At 47.0% G+C, this 22,500-nt stretch overlaps 1 protein-coding gene across 5 annotated transcripts in view; it reads right to left on the minus strand.

The window, feature by feature from the left end:
- LOC143125327 (transcription initiation factor TFIID subunit 4) overlaps positions 1-22,500 on the minus strand; it is a 111,510-nt gene that overhangs the window by 10,849 nt on the left and 78,161 nt on the right. The gene's annotated exons all lie outside the window — the stretch shown is intronic.

Below are 22,500 nucleotides of genomic sequence, written 5' to 3' on the forward strand. Positions count from 1 at the left end.
GGGGGTGGGGGGGCAGCCACACTGAGAAGTAAAGAGGGAGGGGGATCGCAGGAGAGAGTGAGAGAGAGAGAGAGAGAGAGAGAGACTGTCAAAAAAGTGGAAGACAATAGATGAGAGAGGGCAAAGACAAAGGGTTTGGAATAAGTGATATAAGGTAGAAGAGAGAAAAACAAGCCAGATTAACACAGTGGGGGGTAGGGAGAGGGGGAGAGAAGGAGAGAAGGAGAGAGAGAAAGGGAGAGAAAGAGATGGAAAGCCTGCAGTCTGCTCCCACAATTAAAAAGAAAAACAGAGGAGGGATAACACTGTGTGTTAATGCAACCTGCAGGTCATGGGGCACTAATGGCTGTTTCTTGTGTTTGTGCGTTGGGAGCAAGTGAGAAATAGAGAGAAGGAGAGAGTGGGAGAAAGAAAGAGAAATTAAGTGTTTACAGATCACACCTCACATTTTTATTGCTTCAAGCTCTCACACATCATGCCACTCAAAGACAATCTCTCTCTCAGAGACGCACACACACACACACACACACACACACACAAACTCGTTTCCTTCTATTTGTGAAGTGACGTAAACAGAAGTAAAGTGACCTCATGACGACTACATTAGCCAACAATCAGAGCCGTGTTTTCTGGAGCTCTGCAGATGTAGTTAGTGAATAGCCACCAACCATGTCCACGTCTCTCCTTTAGCAAACTGGACTGCATTATGATTCATCACGGTGACTTACGGCGGAATACTGCCAGTATGACGTCCCCAAGACTCAACACTAGCACCATGTGGTCAAGCAGAGTGACCCAGCCGCAACTGGTTTGGATTCAGGACATGAACAGAAATCCAAAAAAAAAGAAATTGCTACCCTACAGGATATGTACTCTTCAAGAACCAGGAAACAAGCAGTGAAAATCATCACAGATGACTCGCACCCTGGACACAGCCTTTTTCAAGTCCTCCCCTCTGGCAAGTGCTGCAGAACCCTGTGTAGTGTGTACATGCGTCTAACCTCATGCCATCACCCATTACAACTGACCACTATCAACTGTTATGCCATAGCTACTCTTGTTTCTTCAGGTACCGGTAGTTATTACACCCTGCCTCACATGTACAGCCAATTGCACAAAGACTTATCCCTATTCCATATGGGATGCAAGTTAATGCTGTTTGCACTAATACACACAGTTGCATTCCATATGGGATGCAAGTTAATGTTGTTTGCACTAATACACACAGTTGCATTTTATGCATATTGCTTGCCTATTATATTCCGCATATTGTGTTACATCTGCAAATATGTACAGCATCTTTATTACTCGAGAGTCACCAACAGCTAGTCTGGCTTTCACCAGACCAAGCTCAATCTTTTAACATTGAACATTGGTCTGGGGAGTCACTATGTATTTTCTACTGCACAAGAGGCGTGATCAACGGGCATAGTTCAAATGACTCTGTACGCAATTGGATAGTCATTCACCAATCTGACCAACGAACCGGTTGACGTTTGCAGAGCGACGCGAAAACTCCAGGCTCTCCCGCTATCGTCATTGTTTTAAACCTACCAATAGCGGGCCAGGTGGATAAGCCAGCTTGTGATTGGTCCTGGCAAAATTGTAACGGAAGCAGCAGAAATAGATGCACAGGTTTCCAGCCTGAACTGCAGGGCGAAAAAGAATTCGCCGTCAGATCAGGCTGGGTTCACCCAGCCTAACCAACAGCCTGAACCAAATTCCTTGAGTGTGTTAACACACTTGGCCAATAAATCTGATTCAGATTTGTGAGGAACTGAAGCAGGGATGAGTAGCTACATACTGGGTCCAACAAAATTGGAAGACAAGATGTAAACAGACAGGTTTAAACTGAAGTGAGTGTGAACTGATTTTTAGAAAAGGAGTAGATTTAACATGGATTTAGAACCTGGAGAGTGAGTGAACAGTCTAATCACTGGGATAGCTGAAAGAGGACAGATTAACATGCTGCAAAAGTGAACTGTCTTAAGAGGTCGGGTCTAGAACCTGGGTAAGGAGTGAACAGTTTAGTAAATAGGTCTAATATGTGGGTAAGGAGTGAACAGAACAGTAAACAGGTCTAGAACCTGGGTAAGGAGTGAACAGTCTAGTAAACAGGTCTAGAACCTGGGTAAGGAGTGAACAGTCTAGTAAACAGGTCTAGAACCTGGGTAAGGAGTGAACAGTCTAGTAAACAGGTCTAGAACCTGGGTAAGGAGTGAACAGAACAGTAAACAGGTCTAGAACCTGGGTAAGGAGTGAAATGCTTCTTGCTTACTATCACTCTCCTCTCCTCACCGGCCCATCTGACTGACTGGTTGAGACTGACAGAGTGCCAGAGCACAAAGCTTTCCCACATGTGAAGTCTCCACGCTACATTTCAGAGCCCAAACAAGAAGAAAGCTCTCTCTCCTACTCGCTCAACTTCCCTGTTGCTCTGTTTCTCCCACAGTCGTCAGCGTTTACGGAGTGTGGGTGTGCGAGCACCAGCTATGCTTTTTATTAGCAGCCTCACCAGTAACACCAGCACATAGCAAACAGTATGAGCGACTGACTACATGAGCGAATTGAAATGGGACTCATATTGTAAGAAAGAAATGAGGTGTATTATATAGAAAGCAAAATGGAAAGGGAGAGATGCCAATAGAAAGTGAGGATAAATGGTGGCAGAACGAAAAAAGTCCTTGGCGAGAAAACAAAACAAAACAAAAAAATAGACAAAGCAAGATACTGTGAGAGAAAAACAGATCAAGAAGAGAGAAAGAGGGAGATGGAGCCAGAGAAGGAAAGAAACCCAAAGATGTAAGAGCTAAGGACATTTCGAAAGAGTTAACAGATGTCGGCTGATTGGCCGGAGGCTCTTTTCTCCATCGCCCCAGTGATGTATTTGATGTGGAGTTTATTCAGCTCTAATAAACGTATAAAGAATTAGAATAATAATTCGCAGATGTACGTGTGCAGATTATACGCCGTGGCTTCCCTTTGAAGCAAACAAGTCAGCCAAGACGAACAAAAGCTGAGAGAGGACTGGAGAAATGGAGAGAGGAGGATGAAGAGAGAAATAGAGAGGGAGGACTGGAGAAATAGAGAGAGGATGAAGAGATTGCTTTTCTTCCGCCGTCTTTCCGTCCAAGTGCTAATGAAAGGGTCAGTGTGACAAAGAATGGACCAGCTAAATTTCTCTCTTTATTTTTTGTTCAGGCTTGTACATGGACAGCCCTAAATCACTTGGTAGGTGGAGGAACTGGACTCGGGGCTAGGCCTCCGGGTTGCCACTGGGTGACAAAATATTGTTGAAAAAACCCCCCAAAAAAAACCAAGCAGCATGTTAAACCACGTCAACATAAATCATGTATCCTTTTTGATCTCGACGGCAGACTCGCATTATTTTGTCAGAGCTAAAGACAGAAAAGGGGCAGGAAACCAAATTGTGTAGCAAAAAATAACCAGGCCACTTTCTCTTTCTCTGCTGGCATTGGGCTCTGTATCCTAGGAGCTGTAAGTACAAAAGGCACAACAGACAAATATATAAAAGGCAACAAAAACACAAAGAAAAACCCCAGCTATTCTGATCATGATGACAAATGGGAGGATTACATTCAAAACAAACAACTTCAATTTGGTTCGCAACTACAGCACCAACAAATCTCCAAAATGGCCCGTTGCAAAGGCATCTTAATACCCCACATAAAACACAAAAACAGCTACGCGAGCTCCATGGCGATGCATAGCAACCGTGCAGAATTTCAGTCAAGGAGAAAGAAGGCAAAAAAAAACACCTTATTACTTCTAACTCCTGCAAGCCATTTTGGTCTCCAAAGGTTTCGGAGCGCCTGGGGCCATGTGTCTGCAGTGTTTCGGGAAATGACTTGCCTTCGCACGAACACTGCTATGTTCTGCAGCACTCCTGCCCCCCAGCATCCCCGCTCAATTTCTGCTTAACCCTTTACTGTCTCTCTCTCTCTCTCTCTCCCTCACTCTCTCTTTCTGTCTTTTTCCCCTGCAGTGACTCACAGGCAGCTCTTTCCCTTTCTCTCTCTCTCTCTCTCTCTCTCTCTCCCTTTTCCCTTCTCCCTCTCTCCCTTGCACTCAGAACAGCCTTGTCACATTGTTCAGCCTCACGACCCTGTATGCCGACACCAGAGCCCTTATTCTCTCTCTCTCTCTCTATCCCTCCCCCTCCCTCGTTTTTACAAGCAAATGCATTAAGTTGCCGCCTAATTTGCCTGCTTATGCATGTGATGGCTTAAAACTAACATGGAGGGAGGAGGCGCAGAGGTTAGGCCTTTAAAAAAAGGACAGAGAGGGGGTGAAAATGGACAAATGCTCAACATGACTGAACATCACCCCCTGACCACACTGATTTATGGTTGGGGGCGTGCGACGCAACAACACCTCTACCACCACTACTACCACCACCACCACTTGAGTGTGTATCGAGAGCGGATTAAATCTGCAAACTCGTTGACACAACACATAATTAAAACATCGCGCTCCGGGTCAGGAATTTTCTAATTAGTAGTGTACTGACAAAGCTGCAATTCCATCGCCTTGAGTTCCAACGTCCACAGGTTACTGCTGAAGATGAAAGCTGTGCCCGAGGCCTCGCTCCAGAGCACTTTGCACACACACACACACACACACACACAAGCTCCTCAGAAGACAGTCACAGGGTCACCCCACTAAACAGTGTGCAGCACCCGGAACCCTGCTCACAAACAAAGCACTTCAAAACTTTTCAACCCCCGCCCGCTCTCCCACACCGCACCCCCACACCCCCCCATCTCCCCTTCTCCCTCCCCGCCTGGAAACAGACAAAGTAACAAAAGGACCGCAAGCGCTAGAAAGGAGCCAAACAAAGACATAGAGGGAAAGGGATGAGGAGTGAGAGAGAGTGTATGTGTGTGTGTGTGTGTGTGTGTGAGTGAGAGAGAGAGAGTATGTGTGTGTGTGTGAGAGAGAGAGAGAGAGAGAAAGAGAGAGTGAGTATGTGTGTGTGAGAGAGAGAGAGAGAGAGACAGAGAGAGAGAGAGAGAGAGAGAGAGAGAGAGTCAAAGATACTGTGCAGGATCTGCTCGCAAGGAACGTTGTTTTTTAGGCCTAATCATAACGCACTCCACTAAACTCGCTTATCGCGAGGGCTAATTTGATTGTGCTCTCAAAACAATTCCGGTTGAGAATCATATTCCGAGGCCCGGGCTGATCGGGAGTGCTGCACTCACTAGTGGCTCTGATGCAATTAGGCGGCGGCCATTGAGGACAAGTATGAATGCAGCACACAGGCCATTGTGTTCCTACTCAAATAAACAGAGGAGGCAGCGGCTCGTACTGGAAATGTGGTCATCGCAGAGTTCTGTGTGCTCTGGCTGTGGACCCAAACACGAACATAAACACAGAAACATGACCCCGACACGTGTGATGGGGAATAATGTTCTTCCCAAAAAGTTACTTTTTCCCCCCCTTGCATCTCACTCTCACCCCATCAGCCACAACCAATTGCAATCAGCGCAGAGCGTTCTGTGCCTTCTTTACGGGCCATTGCAACGTTAACAACTGTCTCGATAACCTGGGCAATTTATCAAGTGCTGGCGAGTATCTTTGGCTCTTTTCGCAAACGGAAGCCAGCTGCGGAACTTTTTAAGACATTAAATATTCAAAGCGTTTCATATATAAAATGAACCCAATTAAAGTTGGAATGGGGGGGAAGTGTAATGAGTCTCAAGTCAGAATGCTTGTCTTCAGAAGTGTTCGGCTAATGAGGCCTTGTTGGTTTTGTGCACTCCACTTTAAATGGCGTGGCACACTATCATTTCGGTTGGCACTTTAATTTTTAATTCCTAGCTTTTGACTGAGAGGGTGGGGATTTGGTAATCTTGGCATTTAAGGACCATTGGTTGTTGCTTTTTTGTGAGAGCATTATAATTTAGTTTAAGGAGGATGTGTCCAAATGAGTGATGCTGGTGGTTAGCACGATTGTCTTTGATGTCTTTGTGTGAGAGGCGAAAGGAAGTTGAAAAAACACCGCTTCGAGATAACACGAAAACATGACCTGGGTTAATGAACACATTCCTACGAAAGAGATTATGGAGATAAGTGGAGGGAGAAGTTACTTTGTACTCACACCAACTGTAAAGTTGTGGGGAAAAGTGGATCAGCTGAACTAGGCTCGCTTCTAACGGGTGAGGAACGAGGGGTGCTCCGAATCCCTTTGCAACACTCCGCGCCTCAGCAAAAACAGCAAGGAGCAGCGAGGAGGAAACAAGGGAGCAGCAGAAATGGAGGGAAAGGCCTCTCGACCCCTGAGCTGTCAAACCTCAACAAAAGGTTTTTTCGCGACACTGCTGCTCTGGCTCACTCGAACAAGAGCACACCGTGTGCGACTGGAGGGCTGGCAGGAGGCTTTCGTGGGGCGGAGGTGGTAATCTCTGGGATTAAAGAGGCGAGGGCGACAAAGGCACACACACACACCGAGCACCACCTTGAAGTGAAATTGGCATAAACGTGGGGCGTCTATCCCGGGCCCCCCGCACAGGGCCTCCACGAGTCCCTCTGCTCCTGTCAGTCAACACTAGTTCCACGCATGGCGGAGTGGAGGATCGCAACAGAGCGAGGAAAGAACTGAGGAAGAGACATGCTATGAGAAGGGCCCAGTGTGAGACATCTCAACCCAGCAGTGCGTTTCTTGTTCCACGTTTCAGGGACAGCGATGATAGCCCTCATGTTTTATATAAATGTGCCCCAGAAAAAGAAGAAGGAGGTGGGGGAAAAGTTCACAGAGTGCTAAGTCAAGTGAGATTTCAATGGCTAAGTCGTTCTGACATAAGCTCCACTGAGGAGAACTTTGTCAGTCTTCCAAAACACTGATATTCAAGCCCATTTTAAGATTTTCCCTCTCCATTGTCAAAACCCAGCATGACATGTCTGATATGTTTAAATTATTATCATTTGTATCACATAGAGTACCACCCAAAGGGAACAACGAACAACATCCATGATCAGTCCCTTTCTACTGCCACTCTGACGTCTGTCCTGCCATAATTCACTTTTACAGAAAACAAAGGCCTTCTCTTTCGCACCCATTACGCTTACTGCTGAAGAAAGGAGACATGAGATGGTCCTGCTTTGGTGGAATAGCGTAAACCACAGTGAGGACATGTGACTCACTTGAGAAAGTCAAAACGAGTGTGATTGTGAATAGGTATCTAATCTGCTTCGTTTTCCGCTACTGCATCTCGGCCCGAGTAAGTGAGTTAGTCTGATGGAGGCTGGAACCACAGGCAGCTAGCAGGTTTCCCGCGCTGTTGCCTTGCGGCTTCGCCTCATACCTGTGCAAGCAGCGTTAAGATACTGAGGCTGTTTGGAGCCAACTGAGTGTGTGTGTTAAAACCTTATCTACATATTGACTCGTTTTAAAACCCACACGTTTGTCGGTGGTGGTAATTGTAATTGTGCATCATGTCGCAGGAAGGAAGAGCTGGAGTCTTTCTGCACCTGAGGGGGGATAGGAGCCTCGCTCGCTCGCTCGCTCGCAGGGAAGGCCCGACGGCGCCCGCCACAGGAGATATCACCTGCAGCGCCGCCTCGAATCCAAAAAAGCTTTTGTGTACACACGCACACACACACACACACACACACACACACACACACACACAAGTGCACACATACATACAAAGCCATTTTGTTAAGAGCCAATGGAAGCTGCCATTGCAAAGCCTCGAGCACACCAAGCACTGTGAGCCAAGACTGGGGGGATTTCTCACATCTTCAGCAGAGCGATGTGACAAATGTGAGTACAGGTAATATAGTGTGTGTATACAGTATGTGTGTGCATAATTAATACTATAGTACACACACACACACACACAGAAATGTGACAAATGGGAGTACAGGTAATATAGTGTGTGTATATGTTTGTGCATAATTAATAGTATAGTACACACACACACACAGAAATATGACAAATGTGAGTACAGGTTATATAGTGTCTGTGTGAGTGTGTGTGTGTGTGTGTGTGTGTGTGGGGAGGGGGGCAGGGAGTGTTAGGAGTGTTAATGCACACCAGGCAAGGTGTCATGAGAACACACCATCACAACATGCCATAGCATATCTACTGTAGCATAATGACGTTAGCTTGGACTGACGGAGCTGCAAAAAGAGAAACAAAGGAATACAAAGAGTGAAGCAGAGAGGAAGAGAGCGAGGGATAGAAAAGCAGAAGAAAAGAGTGGGACAGACAGAGAACAAAACTCAGCCCAAGTCACAGATCAGAGAAAACTATCATTCAAGAGTGTTCATTACAGCGGCCGATCCATAATTTATGCAATCTAAAAAATACATGCCCGCATTAATCACAGAGAAATGTGACAGTCTGTGCAGGGACGAGCTGTGTGTGTGTGTGTGCGTGCGTGCATGCGTGTGTGTGTGCGCGTGTGTGTGTGTGTGTGTGTGTGTGTGCGTGTGTGTGTGTAGGAGGCTGAGCTGAGTGGTCCAGCATGGCATGTGATCATCAGATGGAAATCAGAGGGAGCTCTACAGGCCTAAGTGTGCATGTGTGTGTGTGTGTGTGTGTGTGTAAGAAAGTGAGAGAAAAGTGGTCCAGCTACGATCGTGTAAGTGTGTGGGTGTACGTGTTTGTGCGCAAGTGAGATCAAGCCAGCGTGGGTGTGATGGGAACCAGATAGCCCCTACCCCCACATGCTCTGACCACAACAAGGCTCAACCACACAGTGGAGCACATATGGCTAAACCTCAGCCATGACGGTTGATACACACTCCACAAGTAAGTTGATTTTGGTCTCCTTTCCGCTGCAACTTCAACTCTTGTTTGGTTAAATTGATGGGAGCCGGAAAAGTTAGACCTCAAGTCAATGACAACTAACCACCAAAGCCTACTCTGAACAAGAGCACTACAGTACTAAATTCTTAGCCTGATTACAGTTGTGTCTTTAAACAACTCTGTGTGTTTCCTGAAAACCACTGAGTTGTTCTCTCTCTCTCTCTGAAGCTGGGGTCTGGTGGAGATGCTGTAAATGTTGTGGAAGGAGCAGGGGAAAAAAAGCCTGAAAATTCTAAAGATATTAATTGTCAAAAAAAGTGCAGGGGATTTCACAGTTAATTGGGCTCCCTAATTAGCACAGGATGTCTAATTCCCATCGCAGTCAACGTGCTAAATGCCAGAGCTTTAGGAAGCGGAAGCCCGTGCTTACACATGGACTAAGAAAAGAAAGGGGGGTGGGAGAAGAAAGAAAGGAATGAAGAAAGAAATGGTAGAGAGAGAGATGCAGAAAAGAAAGAGTGAAAAAGAAGAGATGAGGGGAAAAAAGAAAGGAGTGAGAAATCATAGGAGAGAGGGGAGGATGAAGGAGAGTCGGACTGTTCGCTCCTGCACATTGAACACGCAATGATCGATTCTAAATCTTAATTAGGGCAAATGACAAACACGCCAAGGCCCTAATGAACTGTGTACCTTGTCAAACAGCTGGCTGGATATATTTATCCAGACCGCGCTTCGATTTAATGATTCGGCCAATTAGGCGCGGGCCCCCTCGGAAATCTCTGAGGACGGCGCCGCTGAGGCCGTGGAGAAGCGGGACCGCCGACCTAACGCACCGCGGCCGGCCAATCTTTAGCGTTCCCACGGAGCTCTGCTCCAAAGAGAGATGTCTCCATCTGCCTCCCCACGCTGCCTGGGCTTGTACTGTGGCTTCACTGAGGTGTGTGTGTGTGTGTGTGTTTTCGGATGGTGCAGGTGTGCACCAGTGCTGACAGCGAGGCTGTGGTCAGTGTTGTGGGATGACGGGATTGGAAAAAACCCATCAGTGTAGCCATGTTTTCAGTGGACACAGCAGTAACCTGGCTCTGCTGTGCTTTTTTTCACTGCAGCCATTCCTAACTTTTCCCCTCTAAATTGATCAAATGGAAAGCAGTAAAAAGCTGGATCAAATGAGAAAGGGAGAGAGAGAAAGAGAGAGAGAGAGAGAGAGAAAAAAATTGAGCTCAGCCGAAAAGTGTGACTTGGATTTAATATTTTATAATTGCCAAGGGACATTCTGAGATCAATGAATTTTTTTCCCCCTCTTTTTTTCCCTTCTAGCCTGAGACGCACATCAGAAAGCGATGTACTTCAGTCTTTTTAAGGGAACATTGGTCTATTTAATTCGGGCGTCTGATGCATGTGAAATATGCCTCCACTGGCCTGCTCCCTTTCCCCTCGGCATCGCTCCGGGCACACATTACAGCTTTTAATGGGCCGCCCGGCGAACAGGCAAGGCAAGCCAATAACCCAGCCTGCCTAATGGAACCGCTTGTTTATTCACTGCTGCCATTTTCCCCGTCTAATTTTAGCCCCGGCTGCATTCCAAACGAGTCAGGTTCTATACGAAAACATATTAAAAATCTATATGGGGAAAATGGTCAAGACGAAAACACAAAATAACAAGTCACCATGAGAAACTACACAGAGAGTAGCACAGATATAAAAAAAAATCAGGAAATAAGAGTAGGGCAGAGGGAAGGGCTATGTTAACGAGCAAAGTGTGTATGGGTGTGTGTGTATTTATGTTTTGGTCTTAGTGAAGTGTTAGCTCTGCTTATTATTTGGCTGCCTAGATGCTGTTTCTTTGGTGGAGGAACACACACACACACACACACACACACACACACACACACACACACACACACACACACACACACACACACACACACACACACACACACACACACACACACACACACACACACACACACACACACACACACACACACACACACACACACACACACACACACACACACACACACACACACACACACACACACACAGAGGAGTGTAAGAGTTGAGTAAGAGTGGGGTATAGATGGACACAGGCAGTTCTTTACCCATTCATCAGGGGAGGGAGGGAGATAGGAAAAGAGAGAGCGAGAGAGAGAGAGAGAGAGAGAGAGAGCACAAATACCACACGATTAACCCTCATTAGAGAACAGAAATATCATGACCTTATTAAGTGTCTGGTGGGGACTTCTCCGCGCCTCGCACGGCTGCTAATTGGATGTCTTTGTATCTCTGCTCACAGGGGAGCGAAGGGGAGAGCGGGAGCACAGCCATCGAAAATTCACCCGTGCGTGCGTGCGTGTGTGTGTGTGTGTGTGTCCACCAGCAAGACCCGGCTCAAACACATACTCAACAGCATCTGAGGAAAGGATGAAGTTTGTCAACATAAAAAAATCTACATAAAATCTGTACATTATTACAGAGACCAATATAAATCTCAATGCACCTTGAACTTGTTAAACACATACCAATACATTGGTCTTTATACAATCCATATGTACTAGTGGTTTTAGCAGTCTCAGATTAGCTTCATAATCCCAAATGATTTAAAGAGCGGGATTACAGGGAAAATGGGCTTTTATCTGCATCCTCGTCTGCTCTGCATCAATCCTCCCTCGCTCATTCCTGGTGCTCACGCTAATAAAATGTAGGACGATTTTCCGAGGAGAATTGGCAGACAGAATGTTTTTTTTTCTCCCAGGTAATTCTTCAAGAGCAGCGCTCCATGTCCAGGCGGTCTGCAGCGAGCCGCGTGCCAGACAGGTGCGCCGGCCTGGCATCTCCACGCGCACAAATTCAATTAGACTCTTCCTCAAGCGCCTCCATCTGCAAACAATATGGTGGCCTTCTTTTTAATCAAGCTCTTCGCTCTTCGGCAAGGGACCCAGGGCCTTTCAAATTAAAAGTCACTTTCAGGGGGGCTGCTTCTCTGTCTGGTCATGGCATCCACGCATGGTAAGTGGAAAAGCTGGCATAATAAGCACATTTTGGGAATATTTTAATAATGAAATGTTTTAAAATTAGGCAAGTAAGCCGAGCATGTGTGTGGAATGTTAACTAAAGTGTGGGTGGGTGGGTGTTGACATATAGCGTAGATCAGTCCTGGACAAATCAGAACAGGCCGCATAAAAATGACTGATCATACTACAGGTGCTTAGTAGTGTGATCTGTTATTCAAGTGGATAGCTACACAGAACGACTTTAGATGTATTCGGAATACAAGAGGCCAACTTAAACACACAGTAACAAGATCACGTGTGTTTCAGGATTAGCTGGGCTTCATGATTGCTTCTGAACCACAGATGACTGAGTTTTGCTTGCAAAGCTTGACTTTTGTCTTTAGGGCAAATAGCAGCTTCCAAGTATTAATGGTGTGAAAAAAGCTACATTAAATCTTCTTGCAAAAAAGTTGAATGGTAACGTTTATGTGAGCAAATTCTGTTTGTCAACTTATTTTGCCTACTCTATAAATTTTTAGTTTTCCTTCCGTTTCTCATTCTCTCTCTCTCTCTCTTTCTGTCCCCCTTCGCACCATTTTTTAATGAAAGATCATTTCCCACACTCGGGTTTGTCCTCAGGCACCAACCTTTGGAGCTGTGCAACGCAGCTGACAAAAATAATAATAAAAAAAGAATCGAAGCAAAAACAAACTTTAATAAATACTAACACGAACACCGCTGCCTCCGTATAATGTCACAGTGCAATACCACACAAAGCAATCGCGGCTAATTTGTGCCATGTTTGGTGGAGGGGGGGAGGCTCTATTAATAACTCTTAAGTTGTAAGTGACAGAAATGCACACAGAATCATGGCCTTCCTCACCACCACCATGGAGGAAGAGGAGGAGGGGAAAGATGAGGCCTTCTCTTGCTACACTGCCAGTACTGGGATGACCAATGTGGCAGGTGTAAAGCGCAAGAGGCCAGAGGTGAGATGGTCTGGAAGTCTGTGGACAGGTGTGATTGTGATGCTTGTGACACTAGTTCAGATGTGAGGAGGAGGAGGAGGAGGAGGAGGAGGAGGAGGAGGAGGTGGTTGCAACTGCTTCTCCTGAGTGTGATCACGGGTACTTTAGCATGTCACTGTTGTGTGACTGCTGAAGTGGTTGGTGTCACTTTGAGGACACCAAAGTGAGAATGTGAGTTTATTTGTGAGTTTCCTCTGACAAGACTCAAGTGTGTGTGTGTTTTGTGATATGGTGTTACTGTAAGAATCTGAACTTAAATGCTTGTCTGCTGCGTCTGTGTGTATGGAGCGTGGGACGGCTGCTGCGTCTGTGTGCATGGAGCGTGGGACGGCTGCTGCGTTGGTTGCCGTGGCATCCCGGCGTCCCCGGTCAGCAGCCTGGCGCATCAGCTTCCTCTCCGCCGCGCTGCGGCGTCTCCATGGCACTGCCGGATTGCGCTTCTCAGAAATTTAATTATATCAAGATTAACAAGGGAGGTAATTAATTTCTTTAAGATGGGTATCTTTTAATTGCCCGAGGCCCAACTTTGTTGTCAAAACTGTATATTTAACCGTTATTTCAGGGCAACGTTTTTAAGGCAGTAATAGGGATGGAAGAATCTCACATTTCCACTATGAATATGGAAATACGAGATTTCCTCATGCAAAGTATTATTCTAAGATATTAGCACAAATACACACACACTTCTGCATGCATATGAATGTTCACCTCAGCGGGAGCGCTGGTGTGTGTTGTTCTCTCGTGCTCTCTCTCTCTCTCTCACACACACACACACACACACACACACACTCTTCCCGGCCCAGAGCCTGGCTACAGTAGCAGCTCAAAAGTAGGGGCGACATGTTCAGTTCTGTACGTGTGTCTGTGAGGCAGTAGGCCCTGATACAGTATACAGTATATAGCCTAAGAGATGGCACTGATACAGTATACAGTATATAGCCTAAGAGATGGCACTGATACGGTATATATAGCCTAAGAGATATATAGCCTAAGAGATGGCCCTGATATATATATAGCCTAAGAGATGGCCCTAATATATATAGCCTAAGAGATGGCACTGATACGGTATATATAGCCTAAGAGATGGCACTGATACGGTATATATAGCCTAAGAGATATATAGCCTAAGAGATGGCCCTGATATATATATAGCCTAAGAGATGGCCCTGATACAGTATATATAGCCTAAGAGATGGCACTGATATATATATAGCCTAAGAGATGGCCCTGATATATTTATAGCCTAAGAGATGGCCCTGATATATATATATATAGCCTAAGAGATGGCCCTAATATATATAGCCTAAGAGATGGCACTGATACGGTATATATAGCCTAAGAGATGGCCCTGATATATATATAGCCTAAGAGATGGCACTGATACGGTATATATAGCCTAAGAGATGGCCCTGATACGGTATATATAGCCTAAGAGATGGGACTATGAGTTTGATCATGTAATTATACGTCTGTTGAACAGTCTGTGGCTGTACAGTGACCGTGTGAGGCAGAATCCATGTGTAATACTATGCGTGTGCGAGTGTGTGTGTGCGTGAGTGTGTGTGTGTTACACAGTATGCAGTCATGACGGTGTTTGTGCTGAGCACACTCAAAAGAGTGTGTGTGTGTGTGTGTGTGTGTGTGTGTGTGTGTGTGTGTGTGTGTGTGTTTGTGCTGAGCACACTCGGTGACCTCCAGGGCATAAGCAGAGCTGTCCTCCTCTCTGCATCAGAGACAGCGGCAGCACCTCATCCCGCTCTACGGCAACCCCAGAGAGACACACAGAGCTACAAAAATGCTTAGATTAGGCAAAGGCCACCGGAAGAGAGCGCAGAGACAGGGGAGCAGTGTGATTGGTTGATACGTGTTCTCCACAGGCAGCAGTAAACACGTCTTAGGAAATGGAGTTCTGCATAAAGAATGTCTCCATGACCATAAGTTCTACCTCCCTATCCAACCATGTGTACATTGGCTTGAGAGCTCGGGGCTTGTGTCGGTGATGCTGCTTCAGATAAACACTATAGTCTGAAACTGCTTTCATTTCTCAGTACAACACTATAGCTCATATAGTCACCCTGGATGTCACCATGGTCATTATTCATTGCAAGACATGACAAGCTAGATCATGACTACCAAGCTTCGTAAAGGATAGATTGATATGCTACTTTCATACATGGTGATTCGGTACATGTTCCTTTACTTAACAGAACCATTTATCAAGAGCATATTTGATGTTGTTCAACAGCGTAGACTGACATCTTTCTTATGGCTACAGAATAAATAGATAGCTGCATATGCTGGCCACACCAGCTAGTTTAGCTGTTTCAGAAGGAGCCATTTCCAAGTGGCTTCATCCATCACAACACTGGACTGGTGAAGCAAGCAGACGGCTCGGCAACCAAAGCCAAGCCAACCATAAAGCACACATGGACACCCACCCCATCAAACCAAGCATCCTTCTTCAGCTTGAGCATGTATCAGGGTGAGGGACATCATGATCAATTTGGCATGAAGCATGTTTTCTATTCATTAAAACATGTGGTGTTGATCTGTTTTGGCATTTAAGTGCTTGAGAGAGCTGCAATAGGAGTCTGTAAGATGCTTCATTTTCCATCACAGTGTGGCTTCTGGAGGCATGTATGGCAGACCACTATTTCCGTTTACAGATCACAGTGGAGTGACAACATCGCCAAAATCAAGGGCATTAATCAGAGTTGTTTTTACTGGGATTTAAAGGATACCAGTGGCTTTATCCACCATTGGGTTGCAGAAATGGTTTCCAATTTCCTGTACTGTATGTGGTTATTCTCTTGTCAAGACAAATTGGTTTAAGAAAAGTACCCTTGGGTGTCAGTGCATCTACTGTATCTCCAACAGGCAATAGGTTGAATAGGCAATAGGTTGAATTCAATCACCTTAGCATTATAAAAAAGAAAATCCCTTCAAATAGCTACTATCACACTAGAATTCTGAAGATTACCTATTGCTTTAAAGTTCTATGTTCTATGTTTACGATGGTAAAAAAAATTTATTTTTTGTTTGATGTGGTGTAGAAGACTTTTCTTATTCCTTACTTCTGATCTGAGCACTTACAATGTGGATATATTAATGCAAACAAAGCCATTATTCTCATCTTCCATGGACCAAGCCCGCTGGCACTATTAACACTTTTTCAGTCAGAAAAGATGATTAGATGGACCGGAGCCTTACTGGTCTTTGAGAGAGTGAAGCATCAATTCAAAATCTGACCAGAGGACCTGTACACAGCCACTATGGCCTTTTCTGACTTTGGTGAGCGGGAGGTTTTCTGTTCTTGTTGTTAAAAACTGCCTTAAGACAAAGACCAAACTCTGACACTGTGCTCTTTCTAGGATAAACAACCCATAACAAGTTCTCAGCGGTGGCCATGATATAGATTTGTGTGTGTGTGTGTGTGTGTGTGTGTGTGTGTGTGTGTGTGTGTGTGTAGAGAGAAACCACATGCTTGAACCACAGCAGCAGTCTCTGGTGGACTGCTGTGGTCTGATGTAGCACATAATTGGGCTTTTAAACGTGGACTTGGCTTCCGCTCCAGCGCATGTTTAATTCATGCAGCTCCGCTGAGTGGCCGAGGTGAGGGGTGAGCACAGGAACAAAGGGTCAGGACACTTAGCCCTATACACATCAACATATAGCTGTGTGTGTGTGTGTGTGTGTGTGTGTGTGTGTGTGTGTGTGTACAACAAATAACTAATGTCAAAATATAGGCGGAAGTTTCTCCCCTGTTTGGCTCTGATGTATCGCTGTGTGATCTCAGCAGCATTTGCTGTTAAGTGCTCTGAGTGTGTGTGGGGGGTGATGTCTCTCTATCTCGGGTTCAATACATCAAAGTAGCTCTACAAACATGCACTGTATAGGCATGTGTCAGTATGTGCATGTTCATGCTCACAAAAGGATATACTGTATACTCAAGTGTATAGCACAGAATCATACTAGCATAGGCTCCATGCGTGTGTGTGTGTGTGTGTGTGCATGTGTATGTTTTTGTACTGCACATGCTAAGAATGTGTGTTAGACGTGACAAGTGCCAGGCCAGTAGTGAACAGCGCCGCTTGGGCTTCCACATGGCAGGGAGAGGGGAGGGGGGAAGAGAAGAAGAACTGATAGAGAAAAAGGAGGGAGGAGGGAGAGAGATAGCTAAGGAGGACGCCCCAATGGCCAGGAAGACCCACCCCACCCTCCACTCTCCCTACACATCTTTCTCTCCCACTCCCTCTCTCTCTCCCTTTCTCTCTCCCCCTCTCGCTCCGTCTAGCTGTCCTGTTTGTCTGGCTGAAGACGTAGCCATTTACTCGTGTGGGCAGTGCTCTAAGGAGGGAGAACAAGAAGAGTGGAAGAGAAAATACTAGTGTGTGTGTGTGTGTGTGTGTATCTGTATGCAAGTATGAGTGTGTGTGTGTGTGTGTGTGTGTGTGAGTGTGAGCAAGGGTGTTGGGTGGGCTGGTCAGTTGAATAGCTGGTTGGCCAGTTGTGGTGTGTATGCATGTGTTTAGTGTGTGTGTGTGTGTGAAGGGGGTTGGTGGTTTGCAGAAACGACGGCACACTCCAAGTTGGGATTGATTTACTTCATTAACCGAGATTACAAGTTTAACTTACAAACCAGAGGTCAAAATTTCTCATTAACAAGGGGGAGCATGGAGACCCCGGGGGCAGAGGGACCACTCTTATTACCAACTACACATTTCAATCTGTCTTTGATGTTCCCGTCTGCCTCTCTCCCGTGCCCCCCCCCCCCCCCCCCCCCGTTCCTCTTTTTGGCAGAGAGGTTGATTTTAATTGTAGCTATAGAACAGAGCCTCGTTTGCCTGCGAGCCAGCCTCCACATCTGTAGAGAGTGCGGCTTTAGTGATATTGGGTGCAGTCCATAGCCCCGGGCGCATTTTAATGGCTCCCCCCTTCATTCTAGGCTCAGATTGTTTTCCACGTGACTCCTGTTAATTTCGCTGCAGGAAAGGGCATCAGTTTTCCTTGTGCTCCCTCCCTTTCTCTCTCTCTCTCCCTCCCTTTCTCTCTCTCTCTCCCTCCCTCTCTCCCTCCCTCCCTCTTTCTGCCTTTTCCTCTCTCTTTCTTTCTTACTCTCCTTTCCTAGCTCTCTCTCTCTTTGCTTTTTCCCTCATTTTCTTCCTGTCTGTTCTCTTTTTCACCCCTTTCTTTTCTCTCTCTCTCTCTCTCTCTCTCTCTCTCTCTCTCTCTGCATCTCTCTCTAGTTTTTCTGATCTAGTCCTTCCCTCCCTCTCAAAGTGAAAAAGGTGAAATGAATATCCAAAGGAAGAAGAAACGGACCGCTGCCATAACAAAAGCACCCAACCCCGTTTGCTCTCGTCCACTCCCTCTCCCACGCTGGCACGCAGGCGTGGATTTGGCGACAGTGTCCGACAAGTTCAGATAGTTTAGTCCCTGTTCAGCAAACGACAGATTCTCTTCAGCATTTCTCTTTGATGTGATGAAGGGCTTGAGCAATAGTGATTGCGACAGGCGGCTACAGGCTAGTTCATATTTCCCATGCAAACAGGGGCCTGGTCTGAGGCGGATGAATGCGGTAGAGCTCGGAGGAGAATTTATTCAACAGCAGCTCTCCGCCAACGACACTGAAGCTCTCCACCACGACACGCCAGAAAAAGCACAGGCCATTGATTCTAACCTTTTACCCTCCGATCGCCACTCCGCCAGAGAGCATCACCGATCAACCAGCAGGAGCTAGTCACCAGCTTCCCACCCACGGTCTAGGCCACAGACCACAGACCTGCAGAACCCAGTAGAGGGGGTTACAGTGAGTTACAGTGGGGGGGGGGTTACAGTGAGAGGATTCGGTAAGGGGTGGGTGGGGGGGGGGGGGGGTTACAGTGAGAGGGGGGGGGGTTACAGTGAGAGGATACAGTAAGGGGTGGGGGGGGGGGTTACAGTGAGAGGGGATACAGTAAGGGGTGGGGGGGGGTTACAGTGAGAGGGGATACAGTAGGGTGAAAGACTCTCATGGCTATAGTGCTTTGGATAGTAAGCTGGTGGGAGAAGTTACATTCTGCCACACCTAGTCTCCATGCTACCTTTATTCTAACATTCAATCAGCACTTGGCTACTCCACTGACTGGCAGACAGGCACACTGACACATACATACACAAACACGCATTCAGTCACTCACACACTCTCTCTCTCACTCTCACACACACACACACACACACACACACACCTTACCTCAGCGTGGGCGAGACAGTGATAATGAAGTAAACATCACTCACCTCTCCTTGCCCTGCTCTTCGACTCCCCAAAACACTTCCTGCTTCTTTCCTTCACTCTCTCCATCTTCTTTCACTCCTTCTCTCTTTCATTCCCCCTCTCTCTCCCTCCCTCCTTCCCTCTCTATCCCCTTCTTCTAAAGCTCAGTGCTTTTGTACTGCACTTCAAAAGCCTGTGTTGTGCTGTGAGTGCGGGCATGTTTCGGGCGCTGGTGTGGGGTGCTGTGACTAGGAGGGAGGCGGGGGTGCGAGTTGGTGTGGCCCTCCGTCAGCGCTGGGGGGGGCCCATGGAGGGGCCACAGCAGGCCGCTCTGTGCCCCTCTCCTGAAGAGAAGGAGAAAAAAAAAAAAAACACACTCCATGCTCCTGCCTTTGCTTGAAACTAATCCACCCTGCGGAGCCTTGCAAGACCTCTTTGTTCCCTTCCTGCAGATGAGATCAGGCTGCAGACAAACACACACACACACACACACACACACACACACAGCTCTTGCTGGCTATCAGTTTCAGGCCCTCTGGCTATCTGCGTTCAGGCACTGCCTCCACCAAGCCAACATGAGGAGGAGGATAGAGGGAGGTGGAGGAGGAGTGGCCGGGTGGAGGAAGAAAGGAGAGGAGAGAGTAGGGAGGGGAGGGTGGAGCACCAACCCCAACCAGCAGCGATCACCGACAGGGTGCGTCCGTTTCCAGAAGGGGAAGCTGCAGGAGGTGCTCCAACGAGACCTCTCATCCACTCACACGTTTATAGTTTATACGGTTCATATTCTCTCTCTCTCTTTCCCTCGTTTTCTCTTTTTCAATCACGGATCTCTCCCTTTCTCCATCCCTTCCTTCTCATTCACTCAGTTTCGTTTCCTTACAAACTCTGGCTAATGGTCCCCTCCCCCCTCCCCTTCTCATTCTCCCTCTCTGTTTTCTTTCGTTTCAGTAAGGTCATTACTCCTCTTCCTTAATTTCGGGCCGCTTAAAGGCGCGCCTTTGTCTGTTCCGCGGGCCCTCCTTAATGCAGCCAGGGCGGCTGGGCTCGCTCGGCTCAGGATGTGATGTCGGCGGCGGGGGAAAAATAATCAGTGTGGGCCTCCATAATGCAGGCAGCCTGCGCTCGCGGCCAGTGAACACCCCCCCCCCTCCAAACCGCCCTGCCCCCACCCCCACCCCCGCCATCCTCTAAGCCCCCCACCCCTCCCTCCACCCCTGCGGCCCCCCCTGCCCCCCCGCCCCCCCCGGCTCATTGCTGTGCAGATGAAATCTATGACAAGCCCCACAGTGAGGCTGAGAGCGGGCCGCCGTCCAGCACGCAGCTAGGGGGCCTGGGGGCATCCTGTGACCCCCTTAGAAAAGTCACATTCACTTTGCTCTGCAGAAGGGAAAAAGAGATGGCCGCCGGCAAACCACCCTGGTCCCATCCCCACATCTCCATCCCCAGCTACAGCCCCCGCCAGCCTGCCTCAACCAGAGCAGAGGAGAGGAGGAGAGGGAAAGTGGGTGGGTGGGTGTATGAATGGATGGAGGGGGGAGGTGGTGGTGAAAAGAAGTTAAGACACACCCCCCCACCCCCCCCAACACACGCACACGCACACACACACACACACACACACACACACACACACACACATATATATATATATATATACACCCCCACCTCTCTCTTTCCACTCCTCCGCCACAATCCCTTGTTCATTCGCACCGTACGGCGCAGGGACCACACATCATTAGGTTCTTCTACTAATTACCCACGGACAGGAAGATGGCGGAAGGAGAAGAGGAGGAGAAGAAAGAGGGAACGATGAGGAATGAAGAAAAAGAAAAAAAAGAAAATGGCCGTTGGGGGAGAAAAAAAAGAGGGTGAAATAAAAAAAGAGCATTTTTAGAATGATGGTGTGTGACTGTTTATTTATTTATTTGGTGTTTGCTCCTTCATTGAGCATGGCGAGCTTTGTCCAGTGATAGGGGGCACTGCCATTGCAGGGGCGGTGTGTGGGTGAAGAGGAGGGAAGGAAGGGGTCGAAGCACACACTCAAGCAGCAGAAGTAATGCTTTTATTTTGTTATTTATGCTTCCCGTGGTTCACGGACACGTTGTGTGTGACTCGCTTTTTTCCCCCTAACAGATTGCAGCTAAGCGCATGATGCGAACACACAACCCAATAAGCAGGTTATTAAAATGACCAATTTGCATTGAGAGTTCAGGGATTTTTGTCTCTTTAAACACAGTTTATCATATTCACAGGATTACTCAGACCACTCTTTCTGAATCTTAAGTCACTGAAATTCTCGGTGCAAAAGTTTTGACGTTTCTGCTTGACTACACAAGCACTGTAGTCCTGCAATGAATATATTAATTAATCCATAAGATCTGCTTTTCTTTTTCTGCCATTTTCCTTTTTTTTCCTCGGGTAAACCTGATTCCGATGGGAAATGATGTTTGCTAAAACTATAAGCCTTCGTAATTGAGACCATATTTAGTCGAGCACATGGGAAAGCGGCAACATGCATAGGCCCCCGTCAATACCGTGTGTAACTTCACGTGTTTCCAGCGAGCCAGACAGAACCGGAGAGGAACACCTCTAGCATGTTTGTTTTCCGGCATTTCCCAAAAGCCTTACACTGGCAGCCATCGCTATTAGGGAATAATAGCCAACCTGGCACCCGTTCAAATTTCAACGTAAGACCCGACTTAAAGAAAGGCTGGAAAGAGGGAGGAAAAAAGGGGGGGAGGGGGGGATTTCTCTTGCACAGTTCTGGCAGCCTTTTTTTTCCACCCCTTCTCCAAACTGGACGTAAGAGGAAATGAAAATGTGAGTGACCCTTTCGGCAGCGCAAGCGCGACCCTTAAAACGGAGGACAGAGAAACAAGCGAGAGGAAGGGAGGCCAGAAGTGGCCTGGCAGCGAACTTGGCCTCGGTGCTAAAGAGGGAGAGAGGGAGAAACAGCAAGACATGGAAGAAAGAAAATTGAGAAAAAAAGTCTGTGTGTGTGTGTGTGTGTGTGTGTGTGTGTGTGTGTGTGTGTGTGTGTGTGTGTGTGAGAGAGAGAGAGTTATTGGCTCATGACACAACTGGAGGAGATATCAGAACAACTCATTCTCATTGTCTGAAGGAGCTGGCTGGGTGCGCTTGGGAACAATGCTTCAGACACTCTGTCCACGGCCTCCTGATCCCAGTCTCCTTGACTGAGCAAGACCAGGATAAGGGAACACAGTCATCCACGCCTGCTTGACGCTGCAGACACCTGCTCAGTCTTTAAGGATTAAGATACAATACACAAATACAGCATGCAGTGTATAAACTGCTCTTACATACCTGGTATTATGTTAAGATACTTGACTTTTCTGATATCATTTGGACCAAAAAAAAATGAGCGCCCATCACCAAAACAACCCTAGGCACTTCCCTCGTATTTAGCCTCTGACCATTCATTAACTTCTCACT

The sequence above is a fragment of the Alosa pseudoharengus genome, unplaced genomic scaffold, assembly GCF_046254945.1.
Source record: "Alosa pseudoharengus isolate Yale_2024_CS ecotype anadromous, Long Island Sound unplaced genomic scaffold, YU_APseudo_1.1 YU_APseudo_1.1_scf_16, whole genome shotgun sequence".
Classification (NCBI taxonomy): Eukaryota; Metazoa; Chordata; class Actinopteri; order Clupeiformes; family Clupeidae; genus Alosa; species Alosa pseudoharengus.